Genomic DNA, 7,264 nt, shown 5'->3' with positions numbered 1-7,264 from the left:
GCAAAGTGCTCTTTTTCTCTCCACCCTTGTAAGGTTTTTTCTTTATAGAGACTTTTCCGTGAATGTCAGCGGATTCACGGCCGTTGCTGCCGTAGGAGATGCGTAGATAGCGTAAGAGCGTATACCCGTTACAACGCGCCGACGACGACGACGACGGGGTCGCGTGCTCGCCGGCTCGCGTCCTCTCGCCCCGCGCGCGCCAGCGGTCTCGGCGCGCGGCCGCGCCGGCTGTCAGTATAGTGTCAGTCAGTTCGCGTCGCGCGCTCGAGCGAGCGGGTTGTAAATCCGAGTGCGAGAGCGTGTAAGGAACACGTAACGACGTAACACGCACGGGCGAATAAGAGTAAAAGTAACGAGATATATTTTCGCGCTGTTACACCGCTGCGTGATATCGAAGAGCGTGCCTGCTCCAGCGACGAGATATCGTGACATCCGCTCCGGGCTCCGGTACGTATATTTAATCCACGCTCGATTATTATTCTCGATACTGATGTGGATAAATTGTGTCACTTGAGCGTAATCGTCGCGATGTTCTCACGTTCGTGAGAATTCTGTCTGACTCTCTCGGAAACCGTTTCGGAGGACCTTCGCCACGTGCGAAGGATCCAGGATATTTAAAGGATCTTTGTTGTTCGCGGGAACCGCGTAAACGCGTATGGAGAAACCATTCGTGGTATAGATTCGAAAGTACTTAGATCGCAATTGCTTGCGCGAGAACTCCGGAGCTATTTGCGGAACCTTACCCGGAGGCATTTAAAAGGCGCTTTACCACGTGCGAGAGAGTCGCGAAAATATTTCGAGGATTTCCATTATTCGCGAGAGAATTCTGAAGGACGTTCGAAGGATCGCCGAATTCCTCGAGAGATTTAGAACTTCGCGGTGGAGAATCTTTCGCGAAAGATTTGACGGTTAAAGCCGCAAATATTTAGTCTAAATCCCTTTTCCGCGGTGACCGCGTCGCACATTCCCGGCCGTTTGACCGTAACACACGTGCGCCGCATGTGACATATGCTTTCGGTCTCTCGTACGTCAGTGTGTCACGTTGTATATGTGCGACGTTTCTCGCAGCTTATAGCCGCGGGGAAATTGAGCAGAGACATATTTGTTGTATAGTCGGTTTTCCGTTTAGTCCTTGGTAACGAACGTGTTGATTAGCCAACGGAGCGAGCGAAGCAAGACCGACGCGCCGTCAAGAGCACGAGTTTCCGTATTTATCGGAGTATCCCTGACCGATCCCTGACTGCCGATAAAACGAAGGTGCTCGCCTTCGTATAGGACCTTCGATTGCCGTATTTTCGATGAAGCGAGAAAGCGAGAAGACGCAAATCCAGACAGAAATATCTCGCGTTTGAAACGCTTCGTTGACGCGTACAATTTTTAATCTCTTTAATAGAACGGAGCGTAGGACATGATGAAATGTAAGAAAGCTGTTATTTTTCTGAACGGTTCGACAAGCAAACGAAAATTCGGAATATTTTGGATATCCCAAAGAATTCGCTTTGGATTTTAACGGTCAACACATGGTTTGCTGCTTGCTCGTCTTTTTGTCGAATTAGATGCGAAAAATGCGTGAGATCGAGCTAGGTATGTGCCTCTCGATAGATAATAGGAGATAAAAGAAAAATAAAAAAGATTTATCTACACTTAACGTATACGTAACGTATTATTCGCCGTATGAATATTATGAAACAGACAGGCGTGATCATCGTTGATCATCCTGATTACGGTGCCGGATATCACAGCTGTGCTTAATCGGCCATTCGATGATTATCATCGTTAAAGACGAGTCCCTCGTTCGAACGAAAACGGCGCAGTATCGGACTAAAATTGTATCGGTTAAAATTTTTGAAGCTTACGCAGGACTTATCGAGGAGGACACATCGACTCTTCCGCGTGTTTGTGTTAATCGGCGAATCTTTATATCGCTCATTATATCGCTATTTATAAACGCAATACCATTATACATATATCTATAACGTACATTTTAGATTAAATTTAAGTTTAAATTTAAGAGGTCTTTTAGAATGGACGCGTGAAAAACAAACAAGTTTTACCAATCTAAATTCAACATTAGATTGATATTTGACGGGCGATAACCGATACAAAATACACAACGAAACGTTAATCGAAATAAAAAATGCTTCGCCTAATGATATAGCTTACGCCTCTGTTGCCGACTCCAAAACGTAATCATCGCGGATGTTACGAGCGTCTAACGTTTTACGCGTCGGCTATTTCGCAACTTGCGAGTTGTGCGAGCAGCCAAACGAGTTCTGGCCATAAATTATTAGGAGGAAGCGCCGGAAGGAGCCATCGGGAGAAAGCACTCCCGTGGACCCGATTCTATCCCCATAACCCATCTAAGTCTCGTGAAATTACCGTTCATTACGTCAAGTCGTTTTGTCGGCGCGATGCACGCGAGATGAAAGGATCGGATGCTGGCCGCACCTACCGCGAATAAGATCGTCACGGGAAATCGATCGCGTATTCTAAGGAGGAACATTTGACATTTCCGCAACTTAGCTCGCGTTATTTTTTTATTTTTTTTTTTAAGAAGGAAATTATGCATGTGTCAACGCGCGTGTCAAAGGTGGCGGAAAAGGTGAAAGATCTAATCCGCGTGGACGTAAGAGACATATATGACGTACAGTTTTTACGTAAAGTTTTTATCTACGAATTTTCTTCTTAACAAAAATCTCTTTGATTATAAACCTCTGCTGATATATCTTTAATATTTAAGAAATATTTTGATAACGAGACCTTAAATAAGAATTACTCTCTGAGAATTACTCCGTGATTTAAAGTCCGATTAGTTTTAAGTTTCTGTAATACGTATTTAAATATAATGTAATATATAAATATAATGTAATATATTTGAAGAGCACGTAAAATGTACTCTTGTCGTGACCGGATACATTTTCTCGATCCGTGCACCCGTAGCTTCCTCATTGACGCTCCTGTGGCCAGAGAAAATCGAAAGTGGAGGAGAATTGTCGGAGAAATAATCAGGATATTCACGGCGTATCCGCCACGTCGTAAAGTTTATGTTGTTAAGTACGGCACGCCGGCAGTGGAAGCCGACTTTAGACTGTAGGAATTATAAATCGCTCCGTCACGACCGCTGCGTCGCGCGTCGTGGTGCCAATTATACCCTACAGCTCGGGAGATATAGACTTTAAAAACAAGCTACTCCGATTATTGTGGATTACGTAAACGGAAATAAGCGAGATTTACGATCTCTCCTGGTACGCTCTTGCGTTCTCTGAATTGCAAATTTCAGTCAATCTCGACAACAGACGTGAAACGAAACTATCTGCAGACTTCGGTTTCAAACATCTTTATCGCTGATTTTCGAAGTAAAATAACGTCGAAATAACATCCTTAGAAAATCGATAGAGAAATAAAATCTGTTTTATGTTCTGCAATTTTGTTCAATTTCTTCAATTCGCGTTTCTTTAGTTGAGCAAATCTGCTACGAACTGATCCTGCAGGACTGATCCGCGTGCCTAGGTAAAGAAAATATGGAGAAGCTCCGCGCATTTGCATTCCGCATGTTAAGCTCGAAATAAAAGAAAGAAAATTCATGGGCGAGAGTATCTTTTCCGAGCGATCTACGAATGAAAACTAGGTGGTCTTCTAGGGTCGCGGACAGACGGACAGATATTCTCGCGTATCTCGGCTTCCTTCGCCTCGTAACTGAACTGCTACTGAACGGGAAATAAATCACGGGTTCGCATCAGACAATTATCGCTCTGTGCCGAAGAGAAAATGCGCGCTCTTGTGCGCCGGATATTTAAACGTTAAATTGGCCGTTTCGGGGACAGCTCCGATAAAACGGAGGCGAGAGGTCATGAGACGAGAATCGTATCGGAAGCATTTGCCGGGATGATCTTCGCGAGAGGCGTAAGCTTTCAGAAATGAGACGGCGCGGCGGCTCGATTTTTTCTTCTCGCGTTGGTGGTCGCTCTTAAAAGCGGAGAAAATAACTCGCTTGAACTTCGCATCGTAAAAATGCCAAGGCGGGACTGTTATGACCACATTCGCGCCGCGTGTATGCAAATGCACTTTTCCTCGGCCCATTGTTGTACGCCGCGACGTTACGCGCGTCTCATCGAGCGAAACTAACCGATGCGTCGTTACGATGGAACGCACATAATTCATATATAGATGAATGATTCGCTGCGCGAAGAAAACGCGCATACCTTTTGAAGATGTTATCAACCTTCGCTTATGACTAATTTGCTGTGAGTAAAATAGACAATCGATATTCAATCATATAAATGTTTGGTGTAAAAATGTTATTAATGTAGTATTGAGAACTGGAGCAGCAGTAGAGAATATAGAAAATATCTTTTCTTTAATGTCTTAAATAATTTACATAAATAGTTAAATAATACAGGTATATACTTAAATAACTCGACTACTAATAACTAATTTGTTTTACTAATTTTATTTAGAGTTATTAACGGAATTGATTTTTTTAAGGTCAGCTCTTGTTCGGTTTTTCGAGCATGTTTTGCCACGATTAATATGCACAAAAAGTATGATATAAAGATATATTAAGTTTCTCACATACATTAACGAAATTCTCTTTCTCTGTCTCTTTTTCTACTATCTACTTGTCTATATATACATATCTCTCTCTCGTTTCCTTTTCTCGAATTGTTTTAATAATCAAGTCTTTCCCGCGTCGCAAAGGGCCGATCCCCCCAAACAATTCGGTCAGCTGGCCTTCGTGTTTTTTTCCCCCGTCGCGCCGCAAATGCGAGTAGAATGAGTAGATTGAGTAACCACCGCCGACAATTGCCGCTCCCCCGTTCCCCCGTTGATGCCGTGCGAGAAATATTAATACCCTTCCACTTCCTTCCGGGGAACACACCCGGCGTGGAGAACGGCCACGGTCCCCCTTCGGCACGCCGAATCCGTCGGAACTTGTTCTACGTAGCCGCGTGTGTACGTAAACACGCGCGATCTAAACAACGAGCCCCCGCCGCCGAGGGCGAAAATCCAAACACTTTTCGAGCACGTGCGGTTGAACGCGTGCGAGAGGGTACAATTAGCGGTTGTGCATCGTGCGCCGCTAGTGAGTTACATACAATACTCGGTGGATGGATGCTCCGCGAAATTGCTTACGGTCTATATACGGTGTAGCAAGGCGGTTTCGTTTTAACGGAGAGGAGAAACGTCGAACTGTGTGTAAATCGCGGCGCAAAGTTGATTTTCCTTGACTCTCGACGGACAATCGCCTCTTTCTCGCGTGTCTCTGATGTCTAAACGTCGTCGTTAGGCGACCCGATTCCTTCGTCTGTATAGCTTTCGCTGAAAAACGATGATTTTCAGAGTTCTCACCGCGATAATACAAGAAACGTCTATCATCGTCTGGCTAGATGGTCAGTAAATCGAATTGTGATACGTTGTTTTAATGCGAAAACAGATTGGTCTCCTCAGGAACAACTGTTTAAAAAAAGTGATTTAATATATTCTTTATATAATCATATTTTATTTTATTTAGATCCAAAATAATAAACGAAGAACAAAAAGTGAAAGAACTTAAGAATATTGTAGTTAATATTGTTTGTTTCTCTTTCGTTAACATTTAAAAAGAATAAACGTATGTACGCCAATGTTCCTGAAGAAGTTAAAGCGAGACGGGAAAAATAATGCGAAATCAGACTTTTTTCTGTCGCAGTAAAATGACAAAAACAGCACGTGTACTTTTTTACAATCCTGTTGTTCTGTTATCCGCGTGCTTTGCATTATCAGTATTAATTTTAGCAGCTTTGCATATGAATGCCAAAAAAAGCGTTCTATAAGATTTGCGGTGAACCGTGCCGTCATCGCGGTATCCCTATCAAGTCATATCGCCTTTTCGAATTTCCAACAAGATTCTGCTGACTAATATCCGATAGATTATTCAGACAATAATTCGTGGCAGAAAATTCTATTTTTAAATTTATACGACTATACGTAATACGACTGTAAAACGAGAAACATTTGAACAGTCAGAATACATATACGTATATAAAAAACAGGCCGTATAAAACTATAAATAAAATTTTATTCTGACACAAATTATAGATTCGTCTGAAGCGAGTTTAAATACACATTTAATGAAAAAAACAATTTTTAATTATATATTGCAATAAAGAAACTCCTTTATAAATATATTGCCCTTAAACACCGATATAAAATTATTATGCCAAATATTTCATAAAAGATCATGACGATACGGCGAATATAACGCTGCGAGTGCTAATTATTTTTTTATTTTTTTTTCTACTTGAGCTTGGTATTCGTATAAGCGCTATCGGCGGCCGAAATCAAGGGCGGAAGCTGTTAACGATAACTGCGGTCCTTCAGCATTGATGATATGATATTCAGGCATTATCGTAAATTGACGTAGAAGTTTTCATTCATCCAACAGACCCCGATGCGATGCATCTTTCGTGGACCCGGTAATCATCTGTTTTCCATAACCAGTTAGGTATACGAAAACGAGAGTGCTTCTGACCATGTATGAATTTTGTATCAACAGGATTTTTTATGTGTTCAAGCTAAAAAGTATTTTCTTAAAAGAATACATTTAAAGGCACATGATAAAAATTTTGCACGTTTTTCTTTTCAACATTAAACAACTTGGCGATCTTTCTTTCTTGTAAATTAGTTTTTTGTACAGATAATTTTAATTTTTCCAAGATAATTTATGTGTCAGCCGATCAAGAGAGATTTTCTTCGTTATTTCTCTCACGTAGACTTGCATGAAACTCTAGAGGATTTTCCCGCGTGGATAGCGGGAACAAATTGCGCGTTTAAGGATTAGAACGTCTTTCTCAGGATTGTATCTCGCGTTGCATCGCAATACTTAGGATAACTAATGTCATGTCATTAGCGTACGCTTGATGGCTGACTTTTAGCGCGATTAACATGCGTTTCCCATACGTTTCCCCATGCGTAATACTGGATTTTCGTCATGTTTATTTATATTCTTAGCGATTATGATAGACGACCGTCTGCGTAGCGGTGAACCGCCGCCTGCATGCCGGATGGAAAACCGCAATTACCAATCATCATCTCTTAGATATACTAACCGGAAGCGGCGGCTTTATCCGATTTTACACGAGTCCGTGGAAACGCGTATGGCGTTTCGCAAAAGCCCGGTAGTCGAGATCGCGATTGTAATTGAATAACGTGTTGGCGTACGGCCAAGTGAGAGTGATATCTCAGTGAAATCATCGATGACGACGACGACAGGAAGCCGTGAGAC

General features: G+C 42.2%; 1 protein-coding gene across 2 annotated transcripts in view; it reads left to right on the top strand.

Moving 5' to 3' along the window:
- The window catches only part of LOC139811052 (uncharacterized), a 38,705-nt gene that overhangs the window by 18,475 nt on the left and 12,966 nt on the right, over positions 1–7,264 (top strand). The window lies entirely within an intron of this gene.

Source organism: Temnothorax longispinosus, chromosome 4, assembly GCF_030848805.1.
Source record: "Temnothorax longispinosus isolate EJ_2023e chromosome 4, Tlon_JGU_v1, whole genome shotgun sequence".
In the NCBI taxonomy this organism is placed as follows: domain Eukaryota; kingdom Metazoa; phylum Arthropoda; class Insecta; order Hymenoptera; family Formicidae; genus Temnothorax; species Temnothorax longispinosus.
Note: the sequence above shows the minus strand (reverse complement) of the source record. Positions and strands in the feature narration are given on the sequence as shown.